Source organism: Helianthus annuus, chromosome 16 (genome assembly GCF_002127325.2).
Source record: "Helianthus annuus cultivar XRQ/B chromosome 16, HanXRQr2.0-SUNRISE, whole genome shotgun sequence".
NCBI classification, from domain to species: domain Eukaryota; kingdom Viridiplantae; phylum Streptophyta; class Magnoliopsida; order Asterales; family Asteraceae; genus Helianthus; species Helianthus annuus.
The window spans coordinates 170880841-170903366 of NC_035448.2; the positions used below are offsets into that span (position 1 = coordinate 170880841).

At 42.9% G+C, this 22526-nt stretch overlaps 1 non-coding gene and 1 pseudogene across 1 annotated transcript; both read right to left on the reverse strand.

The window, feature by feature from the left end:
* Positions 1-14950: 14950 nt before the first annotated feature.
* On the reverse strand, positions 14951-15044 carry LOC118488732 (annotated as a pseudogene).
* A 2471-nt stretch (positions 15045-17515) lies between these two features.
* LOC118488725 lies at positions 17516-17618 on the reverse strand. The gene has a single exon (XR_004885269.1). It is a non-coding gene; the product is annotated as a small nucleolar RNA Z103 (small nucleolar RNA).
* Between the last annotated feature and the right edge of the window lie 4908 nt (positions 17619-22526).

Sequence of the window (22526 nt, forward strand, 5' to 3'; positions counted from 1 at the left end):
AGGTTTTTATATTATAAAGGGTATAAAAAGTGGTTGTGAGTAGAGGAGAGAGAAAATGTTACTGTTCATCTGTATATTTGGGGGGGACACTGTTCACCCGTTATAATTTTTTAATATATTTTGAAAGTGGTTGTGAGTGGAAGTTAGAGAAAAATGTAATGATAATATTATTTAATTGAAATGAGAGAGAAAAAGTATTTGTTTTTAGTGGAAATATATTGATATAGGAGTTGTTTTTTAGTGGAATGTATATATAATTTGATGGATTGGATGTGAATGCTCTTAGTTTGATGGTTGTCTTGCTTTTGACAATAGGAACTAAAGCGTTTATAGGTTCTATTATCATTGCCAATAGTGGAGTTGATTTTATAAACATACAAGTCTGAAGTGTGAGATTTTGTTTGTTGGATTGTTTTCGATGGAAGATTTGCATTATGTCCTTTGCTTTTGTGGCAATTTAAGGTCTTTGTAGAAATTATTATTTTTGATAATTTTGAATAAGTAGTAATTAGAAGCAATACATGAAAAAAAATCACAAAAAGTCGTCTCTCCAGCACTTTAGACGTATACATGTGTGAGACATAAGGAGCAAAAACCAACGGACTACAAATATTTATACGAACACATAAAATTGAATATATTACTTTGGACTCAAGCTATGCATAAACCTGATATGATTATTATTGAATGTATGTCTAAACGAGACATAGGTGACATGGGATACATATAAATATATTTACACACATGAGTTGATTGGCTTGGACAACTAGCCATGACACACGGCACTTTAGACGTATACACAATTAGGTGATAAGACACGAGACTTGGAGATGTACACATAAGTACACGTACCCTGCCTACAAAATTTATTAAAAATTGGGTCACCCCACCGTGAAGCGTGGGTGTTAGCCGCTATTGGAATTAAATTGTGTGTAGTTGGTAAGAGAATTTGAATTGGAAAAGATTCACCCACTTAAAACATGTGTAGTGGTACACATGAATAATGTTTCAATCTATGAGCGTTGTGTGTTATGTGGCAATCCAGTCAACAATGGAATGTTATTGGGCATTTTTCTAAAATGGGTGTAGTGAGGATTGTAGGGATTATGTTAAAATGAGTGTTAAACAATTAAATAAAAAAAACATCAAAAAAATCTTATTGGCCAAACAAAAAGATTAACTGTGATTGGTCAAAACAAAATGAACGAGGCGTGGAAAAAAGAACGCCAAAACAAATTTTTTAAGGAAATAACACCCATCGGGGCGGTTTGGCAGCGTTCTTTTAGGGAAAAACGCTCAAAAACTCCCCACTACGGGTGGTCTTAATGGAATTCAACTTTCTTTCCTCTAACTCATGGAGTTCAATACATTGTATTTGAATGTTCAAACATCAAAAAACCTCTGAAAGCGAAAGCTTCATTTGTATGAATGTAAATGAAAAACGATGAAATCATAACAATTTTTCTTTTGGATTTTCCCATTGATAACCGTAACTACGGAAATTAATTTTTATCCTCTTAAACCCAAAAGCCCATGGAAGTATGATCAACTTCTTTAGTGGTTAGTTCTTCCATAGGTGTTGATCAACAAAAGGGACGAGAATCAATTTTTCTTAAGTTCTTCTATCAGAAAATGACTTGTGTTTAGAATTCAACTACTTTTTTAGTTTAGTTAATTAGTCACTATGTAAACATGAACCAAGACAAAACCAAACTATGATGTAACTAAGGTACTTATTTCGCGAAAGGAGACGAGGACAAAGACCAACATGTTGATTACCGGTACCTTTTTGTAGTAGCGTTTAAAATTTCTTAGTCGTTGCTTTTTGTACCAATTCCCTTTTATAAATTTACCAACCAAACATCATAAAGTTTTTCAATGGAATCAATTCAATTTCCCACAAACACCAATTCCTTTGAAAGATTCCAATTCCTTCGTAAATATTCAGTCAATTAAACCGACACAGTATTAATGGTTAGCGTTTATAGATGTGGACACTATAAACAAGGGGTTTAACCAAACATGTAAGAGGGACGATTAGGGCACCTTTTAACGAGTTTGATTATTCTTTATCATCTAGCAAAGCAACTATTAGGGATACATTAGGTTGAAAGCTAATTACGAGTCACTAAAACAATACTACTAAAGGCAAGTAGCACGTCCAGTGGTTGGGTATACCCAAAAAACATCATTTTTGTAGCATCTTTTGTGATGATTATGATCAAATTCATATTTATTTATGAAGGGGTATGGTCCCAAAAAGTCGCGCAAACCTCATAACAGGTTGCACGTGAGACCATACTCCTTAGCATAACAACTTGATAATAACAACCTCGCGCAGCTTACGTCACATTATGACTTACCCCCGCGCGAGGAAGAGCACATAATAAAGTCAGATAGCAACACTTAGCATAAAAACAATGGTATAAGTGAGCACACTAGCCCCGCGCGGGTTAGTTGCCACTAAACAAAATCCTCTCCATAAGAAGACGCGCTGTTACCTACAGAGGTACACAGGGTACAAGTGGCAGTAAAAAGAGCCAATGAACGTCCAGCAGGCTCTGTTCAATCGTGCGCCACGATCTTCTGATGATAAGTACACAAGGACGCCTACATGGCACCAATCAAGAGACGGGGACAACTGTCCCACGATCTCCACTTGTCTGCTGATGACAGAAGGGACAACAAGGCCGACAACAATGACACGTGGCTCCAATCAAGGTGCGCCAGCACCGACGAGCATCTAGAAGCCACTAAGCAGTCGAGGCCAGCGAGGCAAAGAGCATATTCGTTGTTGTCCGTTTCTGGCCCAAGGCCCATCAGCCCACAACCTCTTACACCACTCTGGCTATAAATAGAGACCTTCATTCCTCAGGTTATTCATTCTATTCTCTCGGCTCTTACTCTTAACTACTTAATTACTCTCAAAGCAATCGCTTATTCTCACGCCGGAGCCCGGTTAAGAGGGAAACCCCCACATTCCCCTCTTAACGAGTAACGGTGTTCTGTTTTGCAGGTTGATTAACCAGTCGAAGCTCAAATACCTCAAGGAAGATTAACCACTATGATAGGAACATAAACCCCTCTAATTAATACCTTAATTAGATCACTGTTTCTTCATTGGCGCCCACCGATTTTTTTCTATAACCACCCTCATCTTCTTTATTTGAGCCTTTGACATCTTTTCATCCTTCGACTATGACTGGTCAAGGAATCTTTCCAGAGTTCGGCTTCGGAGCCAACTCCAACACGGCCTTGGGTGAAGGAGTCCAAAACCTCCAAGCCCAAATCGAAGAGATAGGTGAAGTTGAGATCACCAACACGGGGGGTCAGCGCGGGAGCGTTACCCGTATCACTCAAATGGCTACCCCAGGTAACAACGGCGAAGGACCGTCCAACCCGGTGCCACCTCAAAATGTATCTGCATTACTTGGCTTACCAGAGGGCGAAACCCCAGCCTCGTGGTATGCCAAGAACATCGCCACTATCAATGCAGCATACCAATCGCTCATCGCGCAGCAGGCAGTGTTGACGGCAGAACCGTCCTTGGTCACTCCTCCTAGTCAGGGGGTGCGCCAAATGCCACCACCAGCCAATCTTCAAGGCAGAACCAACAGGCCTCCCCCTACAAGACGTTTAAGCGTACAAGACACGCGCGATACAAGAGGGGAAACGGATAGTCACTATGAATATCCGTCGAACCTTCAACGAGGCCCTGTTCACAGCCGGCTCACGCCACGCAACATGAACAATGAATGGGAAGAAACTGACCCATATGATCCTACATGGGAAGGTGATGAAGAGTCGTCAGTCTTCAATCGTTTACCAAAAAACCACGAGTACTATAAGCCAAGACAACACATTGGCTATACAGAAGAGGCTGAAAGAGATTTCCGCCTGGCTTACAGGCCAGCGGAAGCTGCGGAACACTCCAAGTTTATCCCGAAAATCGCACTCGCACCACTCTCACGAGAGAAGCTACCCCCAACCGTTGGGAAATTCAATGGGTTGACTGACCCAGACGACCACGTCAGAACATTCACGAGTGTGGGCTGCATGGGAGGTTGGAACATGCCCATGTGGTGCCACCTGTTCATTCAAACGCTGACCGGAGCGGCTCGCGCCTGGTTTGATAGCCTTCCGCCCGGAAAAATTAAGTCATGGACAGACTTCAAGACGCAATTCTTAAGCTATTTTAGCCAACAACGTCGCTATCAGCGTGATACGGCGGAAGTAGAAGATATATGGCGAAGGGATGGTGAAGGTCTGGAGGACTTCATCACGCGTTTCAACAAAGAATGTTTAGAGATTGGCGGCGTCAGTGAGCAACTCATGCGCTGCCACTTCAAGAAGGCTATACGCTGTGATAGCCTCATTAGAACCATCACAGGCAAAGATGGGATGCCAAAAGAGTGGGATAAACTGATGGAAGCAGCAAAGATCGTCGCGCAAACCGAGGAGTCCCTTGCTGGTGGAAAGGGTTATTACTCCGAAGATCGATTCTCAAGAGCAAACGAGAGGCCGCGCGACAACAACAACAAGCGCAACAAGTACAAGAGTCATGACTGGAAGTCTGAGAGACCCAGAGGCCGCGACGACAGGCCACGTTACAGAGAAGATGCGCGAGATACGATTGACCGAATCGGTTACAAGAAAGCAGTCAGAGACGACAACCGTGACAAACACTGGACTCCGCTCACGAAAACTCCAAAGGAGGTACTGATGACGGAAAATGTCGATTTCAAGGCGCCAAGGCCGATGACAAACAAGAAAGGGCAAGACCCTAACTTATACTGCGATTTTCACAAAGACTCGGGGCATTTGACCGATGACTGCTACAGTTTGCGCCAGGAAATCGAAAGAGCGCTCAAAAGCGGCAAGCTAAGCCATTTAGTGAAGAATGTGCGCAAGGACACCCGTCAGCTCCAGCGTCACGATGAAGGCAGCCACAAAAAGGTGAGACGGCTAGAGACTCACATGGTCAACGGACCAAGATACACCGCGAGAGAAAAAGGCAAACGACCCTACGAGCCTTCTTGGCAAGAACAGCAAGTCATATTCCCAGTAGTGCGCGGCGGTCCTCGCGCTACACGACCCGTCGTCATTACTGGTATAATTGGTCACTATGAAACAGAGTACATCTTCATCGACCCAGGAAGCACAGCCGACATCATCTACGAACAATGTTTCAATCAATTCGATGAAGAAGACAAAGCGAGACTCGAGCCAGTCGATTATCCTTTGTCCGGCTTTTGCAACGAAATGGTCTTCCCTCTCGGCCAAATCAGTTTCCCTGTCACACTCTCTGACGGGAAACATTCAAGAACAACAAACGTGAACTTTATGGTAATGCCAGTGAAATCAAGGCATGATGTGCTTCTTGGAAGGGAAACACAAGGCGAACTAAACATGGTGACTTCAACACCTCATTCTGCCATAGGTTTTCCTACCAAGACAGGCGTCGCAATCATATACGCCAAGAAAGAAGTGATGTCAACTGAAGAGCTGCGCCCAACAAAAGCGGCGAAGGTCTCTACGACCGAGCCAGAAAAATGGGTCCTAAACCGCAAGTACCCAGAGCAGACAGTGACAATTGGCCACGCCATTTCGTCAGACATCAGAAAACATTTAAAGCAACTGCTGTTCCGCAACATGGATATTTTTGCCTGGACCCCGTCAGACATGACCGGCGTCCCGCGCAACATAACTGAGCATTGCTTAAACACGTACCCTTCTGTAGAACCAAAAGCCCAGCGAAGGCGCAGCCTAGGCGCGGATAAGACAAAAGCGATGAATGAGCAAGTATGTGAGTTGCTCAAGGCTGGAATCCTGAGAGAGGTAAGATACCAAAGCTGGGTCGCGAACCCTGTGATGGTAGAAAAATCAAATGGCGGATGGCGCATGTGCGTAGATTACACTGATCTCAACAAGGCGTGCCCAAAGGATTGCTATTCCTTGCCTGAGATCGATAAAAAAATTGATTCTCTCGCGCCATACCGATGGAAGTGCTTTCTGGATTGCTATAAAGGATACCATCAAGTGCAGATGAAGCTAGAAGATGAAGACAAGACAGCCTTCAGGACTGATCTTGGAATATTCTGCTACACCAAAATGCCTTTTGGTTTAAAAAATGCAGGCGCAACTTATCAACGCTTGATGGACAAAACCTTCGCAGGTGACATCGGAAAGCACATTGAGGTTTATATCGATGATCTAGTGGTGAAAAGTCCCGAGGAGGACCAAATGTTAAAAGACATCGAAAAAACGTTCAACTCATTGCGCAGCGTAAATATGAAGCTAAATCCAGCCAAGTGTTCCTTTGGCATGGAAGAAGGGAAGTTTCTGGGCTTCATTGTCACAAACGGCGGTTTCAAGGTGAACCCCGAGAAGGTCCAAGCTATAGAACGAATGCCTTCACCAAGAAACATCAAGGAAATGCAACGACTAGCCGGCCGGCTGGCCGCGCTAAATCGTTTTCTCTCCAATCACGCCGCAAAGTCGTATCCCTTCATTAGCACGTTGCGCAATTGCGTAAAGAAGCAAGAGTTCAAATGGACCCCGGAAGCCGAAACAGCTTTTCAACAAATGAAAGCGTGTCTGATCGAACTCCCTACGCTGACGGCACCGTTTGAAAAAGAGCCCCTTGTGCTGTACTTGTCCTCCTCGGATAAGGCAGTAGGGTCAGTATTGTTGGTAGACAGGAATGGCGTGCAAACCCCGATCTATTACGTCAGCAGGGTACTCACAGACCCGGAAACAAGATATTCCACAATGGAAAAGCTGGTTCTTGCACTACTACACGCCTCCCGAAGATTGCGCCGATACTTCACAGGCCATGTGATAACTGTGCTTACCAACTTCCACATTGGCACTATACTTCAGAAGCCTGAGACATCAGGCAGGTTGGCGAAATGGGCCATTGAACTGGGCGGCTATAACATCTTGTATAGGCCGCGCCCAGCCATTAAGGGGCAGGTCCTCGCCGACTTCATCACGGAAGTGCCGGCTGATAAAATCAAAGAATGCGAGATGATAGAGACGCCCAAGGAAAACACAGCAGAAGAAACTTGGTTGCTTTACACTGACGGGGCATCAAATGAAGATGGCGCGGGAGCAGGTTTACGTCTAGTAAGCCCAGAAAAGCACGAGTTTACTTACGCCATTAAGCTCGACTTCAAAAACACCAACAATGAAGCTGAGTACGAGGCTTTTCTGGCAGGCTTACGCCTCGCCATCAAGATGGGAGCAAAAAACTTGCGCGCACATGTGGATTCACTCCTGATAGCCAGTCAAGTAAACGGCATATACGACGCGAAGGGTGAAGTCATGGCTTTGTATCTGGAACAAGCGAAAGAACTGCTCCAACAATTCAAAACCCACGAAGTCATACATATCAATCGCTCAGAAAACAAGCCCGCAGATGCCCTGAGCAAGCTCGCCTCGACTTCCTTTCAACATCTCGCCAAGGATGTAAGGATAGAGGTACTCAAGAACCCATCGGTTTTATTGCGCCAAGTTAACGTAATCGAAACAGGGCAAACATCATGGATGACCCCCATCATCCAATACTTGCAAGAGGGGGTGCTTCCCGAGAACAAAGCGGAAGCAAGAAAGATCCAAAACAAAGCCCTACAGTACGAAATGAACAGCGGTATCTTATACCGAAAATCCTTCCTGGGACCACTACTGCGCTGTGTGGACCCCCAGGACGCGAATTATTTGATAAGGGAAATCCACGAAGGGATTTGCGGCATCCACTCCGGACCAAGGATGGTTGTCGCGAAGATCATGAGCGCCGGTTACTACTGGCCTGGTATGCATGTTGACGCAATGAAAGAGATCCGCAAGTGTGACTCTTGCCAGAGACACTCTCCGAAAACACTGCGTCCTAAAAACGATCTCATCCCCGTGTCCACCGCATGGCCCTTCCAACAATGGGGAATTGACATGGTGGGACCTTTCCCGGATGCCCCCGGCGCCGTGAAGTTCATTATAGTAGCTGTCGACTACTTCACGAAGTGGGTAGAAGCCAAAGCCCTTGCATCCACCACGGCTATGATTGTGCGCAAGTTCATATGGGAGCACATCATATGCAGATTCGGCCTCCCGCTCAAGATCGTGACAGACAACGGCACCAACTTTGCTTCAGACGATCTTAAGAACTGGATGAAGGAGATGAACATTGAACACACTTTCACCTCCGTTGCACACCCACAAGGCAATGGACAAGTGGAAAGTGTGAACAAATGCATCGTCGAAGGGATAAAGGCCAGATTAGGAACAAGGCGGCGCGGATGGGTCGATGAGCTCCCAAGCATTTTATGGGCTCATCGGACCATGCCAAAGACGAGTACCGGCGAGACCCCTTTCAGCCTGGTCTATGGCTCAGAGGCGGTAATCCCGGCGGAGATTGGCCTGCCCTCGCCGCGAATGACCACGGTCAACACGGTTGACAATGAAGTGGAAAGGCGTCTAGACTTAGACTTGTTAGAAGAACGACGCGAAATCGCAAGAATCAGAGAGGCCAAATACAAAACCCAGCTGGAAAGGTACTACAACACAAGGGTTCGCATTTGTACCTTCAATCCAGGGGAGTACGTCTTTCGCGACAACGAAGCATCAAATGCGGAACGCCCAGGGAAATTGGCACCTAAATGGGAAGGCCCATATCTGATTCATGAGGTCCTAGGCAAAGGGGCCTACAAATTGCGCACCTTAGATGGCCACATCTTACCAAGAACTTGGAATGCGCAACAATTGCGCAAATGCTATATGTAATCTTTTCGGCCTTGCGCCATTTTTCAATTTCGCCACGCCGGCTACGAGCCATTGGCAAATATGTATGAAGGCCTAAGAGCCAACTTCTGACTTGAATGAAAACATACGACATGTTCTATTACATTGTTTTTTCGTTACAAATGCATGTTAAACTTCTGATTAGCGCGAAAACACTCCAGCATTTTGAGATGGTTCAAACCACCCCCAAGGTCATCCGCAAACAAAGCGCGAGACCGGGTGACCACCTTATACTTAGAAAACGCTTCCATTTATTCGAACTAATTTAGCATAAGTTTTTATAACAATGCAGTAATTGCAACAGAAAAAACAAAAAGGTTCCATTAACATCTTGCGCAACTGCGCAGCACCATACATAAGACTATCAAAGAAATTACAAAGGCACAAGTGCCTACCAACTAACTACTCAACAAACTCTCCTACTCTTCGCGACGATCATCACCATCATCTCCGTCATCTTCACCATCATCATCGTTGCCATCATCATCACCATCACCGCCATCATCACCAGCTGGATCTTCGTCGGACAACTCGACGGTGACCGGTGGATCGAGGATTGCCTTAAGACGCTGGCACCAGTCGTCTTTCTTTAACGATTCGACAACCAACTCCATGATAGGCAAGGAGAGGTTGTCATAGGAATTTTCAGCACTTGCCAGCGCAGCATCGGCACGATCTGTAACGGAGCAGTGGCTTGTGTCAAATTCTTGCCCAAGCATTTGCTCAACATGATCAGCACACTCCAGGTAACCTCCTCGGTGACCCACCGCACGCGCCGCATCTGTCAGAGCCGCCACAGCGCGATCTAGCTCGTTCGCATTCAAGATGGAGTTGGCAACCTTCAACAAAAGATAAGCATTAAAGAAAAAACTCTTTAAGTCAACTTAAGAAAAAAGCACAAGGCACCTACCATCACTACTCCACGAGTGCGCATCCACTCCGCTTCTGAGACAAGTGTATCAACGATACCTTGAGCCTCAGAGTAGTTGGTTTGAGCCACATTCAGCGCGGCAGTGCTCACAGCACGCGCCTCCTCAGCATCAGCAGCCTTGACCTTCTCAGCCTCAAGGTCAATCTCCAAGGACTCGCATCTGTCGATTTGCTCATTCAAGCGACGTTTGAGTTCCGCTATCTCAACGTCCTTGGCATGGAGATCCTTGTCCTTGTTAGACAATTGCACCTTGGCCTCAGTCAGCTCAACCTAAAAAATTGACAAACACCTTGAGAATTGACTTAGAGAAATCTCGTAAACAAAAAGGAAGAGCGAAAATCAGTAGAAATAACCTCCATCTGCTGCTTGGCAGTTTTTTCACCCTGCGCTTCCTCCACCTTTGAGGTCAAGTCCGCAACTGTAGCCTCAAGACCAACGATCTTCTGTCGAAGAGCATAAGTACGCTCGTTGTCTTGGGCGCATATACGCTTGAACTCGGCCTTCTCCTTGGCCAGTTGCTCCTCAGCATTGTGGAGTTTTTTCTGCAGCCCCTCGCGGCCCCACTCCTCTGCCTTCTTGTCAGCCTCAAACTTGGCTCTTTCTTCGTCGAGCGCAGCTTTCGACTTCTCAAACTCCGCAATTCGCTTCAGAGTACGCTCGCGATAACCCTCCCAATCGGCACGTTCTCTGACCATCGTCCGCCATTCGCGAACGATCTGGTGGTTGGCAGAGCGGGCATTGGCCTCCCCAAGAATATAAGTACGATATAACATCTCATGGGTTTTTGCCCTTTGCCGATTGACCTCACCAGGGGGGAAGGAATTCAAAAACCATTCACGCGAAGCGCTAAACTCAGCAAATGTATCCTTCTGTTTTAAGCTCCAGGGGGCATGATGGAGGGCATCACCGCGCTCTTCTTCAGTATATGTCTTGTAGTAGATATCTCCAACGGTATCTTTCGCCCCTACCACATTGGGGTTATAACCCCCAGCTCCACCAGAGCTCGCGCCGCTTGAGGAGAAGCGGCCAGAAGCCTTGGAAGTAGTAACGGGACCGGTGTTAGGTGGCTTGGTGACCTCAGGGCCTGGAGGTTTAAGAGGCTGATCCATAGCCTTTTTCGCCGCCATCTCCTTCTCTAAGGCCTGCTTTTTAGCCACCTCAGCCAGCCTCTCCTGCTCCGCCCTGCGCTTCCGATCCTCCTCCTCCTTTTTCTTCCTCTCCTCCTCCTCTCTTTTCTTTCTCTCCTCCTCTACTTTCTTCTCTTCTTTCTTTCTCTTCTCCTCTTCTTTCTTACGCGCCTCCTCCACCTTACGCTGCGCCTCAGCCGCCTTCGCGGCGTCCTGAGCTGCAGCGTCAGTGGGCTTGACGGTTATCTTGGGCCTTTTTACCCCCACCTCAACGAATGTAACCGCCTTTTCAGGGGTCTTCTTCTTGATCTCTACAAAACAAGGCAAGTATAAGCAAAAAAGTTTTTTAGAAAAGAAGAGAAGAAAAGAACATACCAGGAGAAAATTGATACAACGAGCGCAGCCTGCTCGTCTTCCCTATCGCAGGGATCACAACAGATTGAGGCGCGGAGGCCACACCAGTTGTAGCCTCGCTCCTACCCCTCTTTCGCCCAATTAGTCGAGCACCAGCATCTTCCTCCTCTTCTACATCTTCGGGAAAACTGGGGGTCGCACCAGCATCGGGGTTACGAGAACCCGCGCTCCCAGAACTCTTTGACCCACCAGCACCAGCTTTTCCCTTAGCTACATGAGATAAACCTTCATATGAGTCACTGATGATCAGATAATCATCCAAGTCACGTTGACGAAGGCGAAGAGTACCTTTGCCAGCAGCAGCTGTTGCGCGACTAGGGCCAGTACCCTTGCTGGTCACCTCCGGCTCCGCTTTCTTCTTCTTCTTCACCGGTTTCTTCTTTTTCTCCTCTGGGTCAATCCCCAGGTCGCGCAACACACCTGCAAATATTTTAGACCAAGAGCTTAGCTCGCCGTTGGAAGATCCTACGGACTCCTCGCTGGAAAGATAGAAAGTTTCTTTCCCAGCGAGAGTCACAGAGCGCAATGGACGAGGTTTTGGGTATTGCGCACCTTCAGTAGCAGTGGGCGGCGAAGCGAAAGCATCAGCAGCTGGAAACATGAAGTTTCCTTTAATCTGGTCATACCAGCTCTCTTCATCATCGCGCACTGCGCGAACACCCATGGAGCCACCAAAGGTAGTGAAGGCAGCTTGGTAGAGTTGCGCTTCTATAAATAAAAAAGGGTAAGAAGCATTTGCAGCAAATTTACTTAGAAAAGAAAAAAAAAAAAAAAAACAAACAAAGGTCTAACCTTGATCGCCAAGCTTTAGCACAGGAACCTCCCTGCTGCTAGGTGACCACTGGTCACTCATCTTGGCTGCAACTAAAACATTTTCCCCAAACACCCGGTTAGGGGTTGGGGTCAGCTGTTGGTACCACAAAGCCGTTTTCGGGATCGGCAGGTCTTCCTTGGGTATGGCCTCAGTCCATTCCCTAAAGGTCATAGCGACCGGCACGACTTCTTCCCTGATGAAGAAGAACTTGGGTTTCCAGTCATGGAAACTCTTTGGTGGATTTAACAAAATCTTTTTCGCCGCACCTCGGCTTGCAAACGAAAAGAACCCCATCGTCCTTTGGAGTTGATAGAATGATCGAAATTTGTCGACAGTTGGCTCGATGCCATGAGACTGGCATAAGAACTCGAAGTGTCGCACCCTCACCATCCCGGGTGGACTCATCTGAGATATGTGAAACTGGTAGTAAGAAAGGATACTACCCAGGAAGTTGGTCGCCGGCAACCGAAAATTACCCTGAAGAAAGAAATCTTCATAAAGGGTAATATAGCCGGGTGGGGCATCAGCCGCGGTTTGGCCCTGAGCCGGATACCGGGCGTCCCATTCCGGTGGGAATCTGAAGCTTCGAACAATCTGTTCGAACAGACCTAAGTCCCATCTAAGGACTGGAACCGGTCCTTCCTCACTAGCAGGAACCTCTTGATGCTCTTCACTCATGTTTTTAAGATGACCTGGAAAAAAGGCTCGAAGAAGGTTTGAAGATTTGCAGAAATCTTGAAGAAAATGAAGAACACTTTGAAGATTCAAAGAGTTTCGAGAGGAAATCGGAGAAGAAACGAAGAGAAAGTGAATCCCTCACCTTTCTCTTCGGATATTTATACCCATCGCATTTAATGCGATGGGTAACCGTGCCGCACTAGCCGCAAGGGCAACCAACGAGAGGTTGCCACGTCGAGCGGGAAAACAGGGACGACGGTTACCACGCGCGCGTGGCACCCACTCTCCTGACATGAAGTGCAACCGCCGCAGGCGGCATGATGACACCCGTGCCAGGGGTCAACTCAAACGTCGCCCTCAGCGACTTATCTCACCAACCTGTCAGAGGTTCAAATTTCGAAGTTTCCCGCCATAAAACGTGCAAGTAACTTCATGCAGAAGTCACATGAGTCGCGCCAGATATACGTAAACTACTAATACCTCGCGCGATTAAAAAGACAAACAAGATATCACTCGACACCTGCCTAGTACCTGCGCATCGAAAACAACAGTTTTCTACATGCGCCTTACAAGTCAAGACCAAAAGGACAACTTCCCCTTCTCTTATTTTTATCAAGTCCAGAGCTCCAACCACTTGCGTTGCGCATGGTGCAGCACTGGACTGGGGGGACTTGAAGGGGTATGGTCCCAAAAAGTCGCGCAAACCTCATAACAGGTTGCACGTGAGACCATACTCCTTAGCATAACAACTTGATAATAACAACCTCGCGCAGCTTACGTCACATTATGACTTACCCCCGCGCGAGGAAGAGCACATAATAAAGTCAGATAGCAACACTTAGCATAAAAACAATGGTATAAGTGAGCACACTAGCCCCGCGCGGGTTAGTTGCCACTAAACAAAATCCTCTCCATAAGAAGACGCGCTGTTACCTACAGAGGTACACAGGGTACAAGTGGCAGTAAAAAGAGCCAATGAACGTCCAGCAGGCTCTGTTCAATCGTGCGCCACGATCTTCTGATGATAAGTACACAAGGACGCCTACATGGCACCAATCAAGAGACGGGGACAACTGTCCCACGATCTCCACTTGTCTGCTGATGACAGAAGGGACAACAAGGCCGACAACAATGACACGTGGCTCCAATCAAGGTGCGCCAGCACCGACGAGCATCTAGAAGCCACTAAGCAGTCGAGGCCAGCGAGGCAAAGAGCATATTCGTTGTTGTCCGTTTCTGGCCCAAGGCCCATCAGCCCACAACCTCTTACACCACTCTGGCTATAAATAGAGACCTTCATTCCTCAGGTTATTCATTCTATTCTCTCGGCTCTTACTCTTAACTACTTAATTACTCTCAAAGCAATCGCTTATTCTCACGCCGGAGCCCGGTTAAGAGGGAAACCCCCACATTCCCCTCTTAACGAGTAACGGTGTTCTGTTTTGCAGGTTGATTAACCAGTCGAAGCTCAAATACCTCAAGGAAGATTAACCACTATGATAGGAACATAAACCCCTCTAATTAATACCTTAATTAGATCACTGTTTCTTCAATTTAGTTTACAAGTAAAATGGCAATTTTAACCCATTTGTGAGGAAAGAGTTTAGTTTGGGTAGTTGGTATTGGGTTTCCTCTTGAATTGGTGTATAGGCATTATTGCCTAGTGGAGATGGATATGATCGGGTGGTTCTGCTGGTGGCACGATGATACTCCAGTGGTCCGTCAGTGATCCAAATTTGCCGTTCAAAAAAAAAAAGTTTGGGTAGTTGGTCAAAGTAAAGTTTTAGCTAAAAGTAAAATTGGCTGAATGGGTCAAAAGTCTTCTTCAATGCATTAAAAAGCTTGTCTTAAATTGTTAATAATAAAAGTTTTATGTCTCCTTTCAAAAAAAAAGTAGTTTTGTAATCATATTATACACATTGATTATATACAAAAATTCACAAAAAAAAAAAAATGAACCAAAACGTGTTACCGACCCCTCAGCAAGAAACTAAGGCGCCAAGAAGGCAACTGATACAACGAAAACAAAACAGAAACATAGAACTAAACAATCAGACATTATAATTAAAATATCCCCACTCGTCTGGCGTCGGCACCTCAATTCTAGCTCGTTTTTTAAAAACTAAACAAATTCAACAAAAAAATGTTTTTTACTCAATGGATCAAACTTTGAAAAAAAAATGTAGTTTAGCCTCTTCAGTTCAGGTCTCCAATAACTGTTTCCGCATAGACGGATATCATCCTCGGAAGAACGAAAGTTTTTATTTGAATCATCATCAGAGGAACTCGAATTTTAATCAAGAGAAAACAGAGATAGGATCAGATTTCTGGCTTGGATTCTCTATGATATAATAATAGAGAATAATATAATTAAATGCGCACAGTATAATGTTGTGGATCGATCAGGATTCAATGGCTAAATTAGAAAATAGGGAGGAATCGAGAGAATATTAGAGAGGAGATTGAAACTAAACTTTTCTGCATATTTTATTAAAAGCTAAAGGGTCCCTTTTATAAAGGAATTACAAGAATAATTCAAAACTACTTCCTAATTAATTGGATAAATACGTTACTGGGAAACGTGGGCATTCCCATGGTTTCCTTATTCTTGGCACACAAACAAACAAAATGGAATTATTCAAATAAAGACGTTGCCAACCGTTAAACCATTCAAACATGCATGGGCTTGGACTCAACTATTGGTTGCATGGGCTTGGCCTTGGACTCCTGCATGGGTGTTATGGGTTTAGATCCATAACAATCCACCCCCCTTGAACTTGCCTTGTCCGCAAGGCTGAACACCGGAGTTGGCTTCCTGACCCGCATTCCGTTGGTCCGATCATGTTGCCGTTCATTCAAACCGGAGCGTTGCAACCCATGTAATTTATGTGACGAATTAGCGATACGAAACCCAATAGTAAGATCCTGAAAATCAAACTCAACTGGACCTAAGGTCTTTAGCCATTGGATCCCTAAGACGACTGGATGGGCAACGATGGGTAAAACGAACAGATCGGTTGTGAGAGTATATCCCGAAAACATAATTGTGAGGTTTCGAACCCTACCCGCACATACTAGCGTATCTTCATTAGCAACCAATACTTCAAAGTTCACATCTTTTTCAATTGTGAGTCCTAATTGATCAACCAAGGTTTGTGATATGAAATTATGGGTGCTACCACCATCTACCAACACCACAACATCTTTGTTTTTGATCCTTCCCGACAATCTTAAGGTCTGGGGAAGGATGGTACCCGAAACCGCAATAAATGAAATCTCAGCTTGAGGATCATGCTGCGCAAGATCGGCGTTTTCGACTACGTGGACCTTGTTGTCAACCTCATGCACCTCGCTAATCATAAATAGCTGAGGCTTACTACACTTGTGCCCCGGCGTATAACGATCGTCACAATAATAACAAAGACCTTTCTCACGACGGCTTCGGGCCTCTGCGGCTGATAGTCGTCGGACCGGGTTAGGAGCGGGGAGTGCTAACGGCGGACTTGGTCCTGCGCCTAGTAGTCCGTTGCCTGATTGCATGCTGCTGGAATTGTTAACGTTGGAAGTACCATAAATCCCCTCCAAACTTGGGGTAGTAACAATCATACCTTGAACAACTAATTTTTCTTCCACTGTCCTCGCATTCCCTATTGCTTCCACCAATCTTCGTGGATTTTTGAGTTTGACTTCTAAACGGATCTCCTCCTTTAACCCACCAATGAAACAACTTACAAGGAATGGTTCCGGTAACCCGTCAACACGATGAGATAACCGTTCAAAAGCTTCGACGTACACGGCGACGGTCGTGAGTTGTTTTAAACGGTGAAGGGACTCAGCGGGGTCGTCATAATCTGTCGGTCCGAACCGACTCAACAACGCAGTAGTGAATTCTAACCACGTTATCGGGCCTTTCGATTTTGTGTACCAACGATGCCACTGTAGTGCAATCCCGTCAAGGTGAAAAGTAGCCAGTTGAACCTGATCCTCCGGTGCCACCTTTTGGAAATCGAAATATTGCTCGGCTTGATAGATCCATCCCGTAGGATCATCGCCACCATACCGGGGAAACTGAAGCTTCAAATAAGGCTTATGATTGGAATTGATGGTGAGAACCCCATCATCTTTTTGTTCCTTTCGGACATTCAGGGTCTGCAACTCACCCAACATCTTTTCAAATAGCGCGTCGTATTTAGCGAAGCGTTCTTCGGTATCTTGTTGAAATTCAGCGAAGTTGCGTTTGCCTGCCATGAGATCACCACTGCTCTGATACCACTGTTGTGGATCGATCAGGATTCAATGGCTAAATTAGAAAATAGGGAGGAATCGAGAGAATATTAGAGAGGAGATTGAAACTAAACTTTTCTGCATATTTTATTAAAAGCTAAAGGGTCCCTTTTATAAAGGAATTACAAGAATAATTCAAAACTACTTCCTAATTAATTGGATAAATACGTTACTGGGAAACGTGGGCATTCCCATGGTTTCCTTATTCTTGGCACACAAACAAACAAAATGGAATTATTCAAATAAAGACGTTGCCAACCGTTAAACCATTCAAACATGCATGGGCTTGGACTCAACTATTGGTTGCATGGGCTTGGCCTTGGACTCCTGCATGGGTGTTATGGGTTTAGATCCATAACATATAATCAACTTCGATCATCTGGGGAAATAATCATCATTTCCACTCTCTTAATTATCAAAACAAATAATAAAAATAAAATAATTCTAATTAAACAAAACACATTTGTGAAGATGGATCAGATTTCTGGCTTGAATTTCTCCAAAAGGAGAAACATGAAATGAGCGCTCAGCTATTTCAGATTCGATCATCTGGGGAAATAATCATCACATCCATCACCTACAACTTTCTACTATAATTTCTACAGATCTATAACTACAGAATCTAAAGTTTTCAAAAATTAGAGTATAAATAAGGCTTAACCATTGACTATTGACTATGGATTTGACTATTGACAATCAAACACAAGTAATCAATATTTCGGTGCAAAATCAACAAAATAGTTTAAAATATGAAGCAACCTAAATACCTAATTGTCGAATATTTGCACAAAATCTGAACAAAATCGTAGCTTAAAAGTGAAGAAATGTGCCAGAAGACAGGTAACGCCGATGCAATTGAGAAAACGATGGCGATGGTTTGAATCAGGTTCAGGTATTTGTAGGCGCAGGAGGCTGTTGAAGGAATGATAAACCCTAATTTGTTAAAGGTTAATTACTGAAATACCCTTTTACTTGCATACGTTGCGACTTGTAACAGCTCTTTTTTTTTCTAATTTTTATACTATAAATAAGCAAGTTTTCCTTGCATTATTAGTTGTACTATGTGCATGAGGTGATTTTCAAAAAAATTCTTCTTTTATTTTGTATTTTTACTTTCATTTTCATTTTCCATTTAAAGTTTTTATCTTTCATTTAACTTTTTTTATTTATTTACAATTTAACATCAACACTTTTTTATTTTCAACTTTAGTCCTCTATACTTTTCATCTTTTACAAGTTTTTTGTTCTACGTTTCGTTCAAAATTTGGCGAGTCAACACGCTGCAACGTGTGTGTATGGTTCAATGTTTTTTGTCTGCTTTTCCTATTTGACAGGCCCGTCGTAACACGTCTATTATGCTTCGTTTGACAAGTTCGTTCTAATGTGCGGGTCCTAAATTGACTTAGTTTTTTCTTTCTACGTTTTATATTTCAGTCTAATTTCTTCGCATTTCAATGACTTTACGTCTGTTTTTCGTTCAAAGTTATTTTTACTCTTTTTATTTATTTTATTTTACGAGCTCTTCTGTTGGTGGTGGTGTGGCATTGGGCTACTTGGCACATTTTTACACATATGTTTAACCTATTAAATTTTTAACTAAAAATAATTTGTTTCAAATTTACCCTTATACTTCCTTTACTTAAAAAAACTATTTTTAAGTGCATATTTTTATGTACGTGTCGGTATGAATTCGATTTTCTCTATTCGACATAAACTTTTTTCTGGAAATAAGTCAGATCAAATATAATATGCTTTTGTTTAAAAAATATTTTTACGTCCATATTTATATGTACGTTTTGGTATAAATTCGAGTTGGTGTATGTTTCAAAGTAAACTTTTTTTGGGAAATGAGTGAGGTCAAATATAATATGCTTACTTGCTTATTATATGAATGTTTCGCAAATTTTGTTTCGAACCGAGTGGAGTCAAATTGTGGTTTCTTTTTTTCCCTTTATTTCCAAAAGTTCTAATTAATCTCTTTCGATTATACATGTCAATTTTTCTGTTATACCTGTTATGTTTTCTATGATATGTCGAAATGCACGTTTTCATATGGTTAACACGTCACATAATGTTTGGACTAATCCATTCGATGTTTGCGATGTACCCGCGCCGCAACGCGCGCGGGTGTTATTGCTAGTTAACAGCAAATTTGCAACTAGGGCTGTGAACAGTTCGTGAACCGTTTGGTGGGAAGTTCGTTTATGTTCGTTCGTTTGATAAACGAACGAACATGAACAAGAAATTTCGTTCGATTAGTTAAATTAACGAACATGAACAAAGGTCTCGTTCGTTCGATTGTGTTCGTGAACGTTCGGTAAGGTGTTCGTGAACATTCGTTGATTTGCGTTCGTTTATGTTCGTATGTTTGTGTTTTAATTGAAGATCTTTGTACTTTCTTATATTTTATTTGTACTTTATATATTATTAAACTTTTATTTATTTTATTACCCTAACAATTAAACTAGGAAACCCACTTTCACATTTTTTATTAATCATTTCTCTTTCATTTCTCATTATTTACATCGGCGAATACGATCGACCTCCGTTCCACAATAAGGGATTCAAGTTCGAGTGCTACTCTCTGGGCCATCTATCTTTATCCTTCCTCGCGTTCGCCAAATTTATTTGTGTTCGTTTGTGTTCGTGAACCGTTCGCGAACACGCTCATTTCCTTAATGAACGAACACGAACATAAAATCTCGTTCGGTAAGTGTTCATGAACCATTCGTGAACACATTTATTTCCTTAACGAACGAACACGAACAAGGCCTTGTTCGTGTTCGTTCGGTTCGTTTACAGCCCTATTTGCAACGACTCAACTGACCCAGCAAAATGACATGACTACAGTTTTGGTCATAGCTTCTCAAAGGTTTATTTTGTACCACACAAGTTACTTTCTTAGGTGATTGATAAAAGTAGTTTAACAAATAATAACTAAACTGACCCTAAATTACACTTTCTAAAACTAAACTACTAACCGGCAAGTAAACCAATCGACTCTAGAATGGTTAAGTAAGTTCGGATATTGAACCCACGAGACTCTATTAATTATGTTAACTAGACTCAATTAATTTATCTACTGACACGACTAAAATGTTTTTATATTTTGAGGGAGGTTTTCTAATAATCTAATTACAATTAACTAAAGACTAACTAAAACTTGAACTAAGACGCAAATTGGGATTGTGGATTGATTCAGATGATGATAAAGGCACCACCTAGGTCGGAATTCTACACATAATTAACTAGCTTTCTATCGGTAATGGAACTGGGATCTTAGAATACTGAACTTACCGGATAAACTAAATGACCATCGACCCTTCAACATAATTCTTGCAACTATAAAAAAAAAAAAAGAATTCGCGAGCTTTAAACATAAAAAACATTGGGTAGACCGTGTTACGTTAGTCCTGTACGTCTTCATCCTCCATCATCCAGTTTGCTTCTTATTTTGTCACTAAAAACTACCAATCTTCCAGTCACAGGAGGCAATTCAAGAAAATTTGCAAACAAGTGCAGCTGAGGGTTAAGTTGAAAATTAAAAAAACAAGCATGATTAGTTAAGTAGTATATACTTACCCCCATTAACATAGTCCAGTTCATTAGTCTCCATCATCTTTTATTGCATAGGTTGTTACACTACCAAACACAATAAAGGAAATTATTTTATCTCAAACAGGTCATATAAAAAGAAATTGCAGTTTTAACCCGTTTAGTATGAACAAGCTGGCACGGTTAGTGTTTTATCTCAAACAGGTCAAATAAAAAGAAATTGCAGTTTTAACGCTTTTAGTATGAACGAGCTGATCTGGTTAGTGTTTTACCTCAAACGGGTTTAAAAAAGAAAATTATTTTATCTCAAACAGATCAAATAAAAAGAAATTGCAGTTTTAACCCGTTTAGTATAGATGAGCTGATCCGGGTAAACGGGTTAAAAAGTAAGTTACAGTTTCAACCCTGTTTATTAATAAATAGGCTAATTCTAGTGGTATTATATCTTAACCGTGTCGAATAGAAAGAAACTGCAATTTCAACCCTTTTACTTATGAATGAGCCGGTCTAAGTGGTGTTTTATCTCATAGAAGTCAAACAAAAAAAAGGTTGCCGTTTCCACCCGTTTACTTATGAATGGGCTGTCCAGGGTGGCTTTTTATCTCTCAAACAGGTCAAATAATTTTTTTTGCAGTTTTAACCCATTTAGTTATGAAAGAGCTGATCCGAGTGGCGCTTTATCCCAAAGGGGTCAATATAAAAAGTTGTTTCAACCTGTTTACTTTTAAATGAGGTGATGCAAGTGGTGTTTTATCTGAAATCGGTAAATATTAAAAGAAGTCGCAGTATCAACCCATTTACTTATGAATGGGCTGATCCACGTGATGTTTTATCTCAAACGTATCCAATAAAAAAAGTTGGCTACAGGCAAAGATCGCCCAAGTGTTTGTTTAGCTAAGACAGAAAAATGAAAAATCATGCTTAACTTACAAAATTCACGAATTCATCACATCACTTAGTAGCACTATCAACTTATCTAAGCCAATGGACCAAAACAATATTAGTTTTACATCAAGTGCCAATTTGTAGACTAAAAATTTACCAAAACGTCACAACTGTTGTGCAGCCTAGCTAACTAAAACACGAACAATTTGCCTATACACACATAAAATGAAGAATGCATAATATAACTTGCTAGTGCACATGCTAAAAAAGATTAATACATTTGACCCTCACCTTTTTCATCTTCTAGTTGCTGTAGCTTGTGAAGTTAACTTTTTACAGATGGATGTCGAAACTTAAAACAAAATTAAAAATGAATCTAAGTTATTAAAAACACAAATAGCATGAAAACATCATAAATGCATAAATTTTGAAGCATTTTAAAACATACAGACCTGATAATGAACTCCCCCAATGACCAGTGGCGAAGCTTGAGATTCCGACCGGGGGTCGAAAACGTACACACCCAAAAATTTCTATAAAACGGGGGATCGAAAACGTATATACCCAAAAATTTCAATACGAAAACTACATACTCTCCACTACTAAGCAAAAAGTTCGGGGGGTCGGCCGCCCCCTCCCGCCCTCACTATCCTACGCCCTTGCCAATGACAACTAACTTTAACAGGCCACCATGGTAAAATTCATTGTATAAGTTGGAAATTTGATCTCGCAAGTGGATTCCATTCCCATCGCTGATTTAGTTCCTGGTTTCTACAATCCAATTCGCATTAATTCCTGGTTTCTATAAGGGTAGAAAAGGAAGAAAAATGTAAAAACATAGGAATTTGTTCTTGGCTTTTTGTATGCCATCTTAAAAATAGGATGGAAATTACCTTTGTGGACATGGGAGATGCTTTATATTGTATAGTAGGAAACCCGCGCGTTGCAACGGGAGTTGATAATACATGGCGGAATGTAATTCAAATCTTAAAACGACAAAAAAACCATAATTTAAGTTTTTAATGACTACAGGGGATGGTTA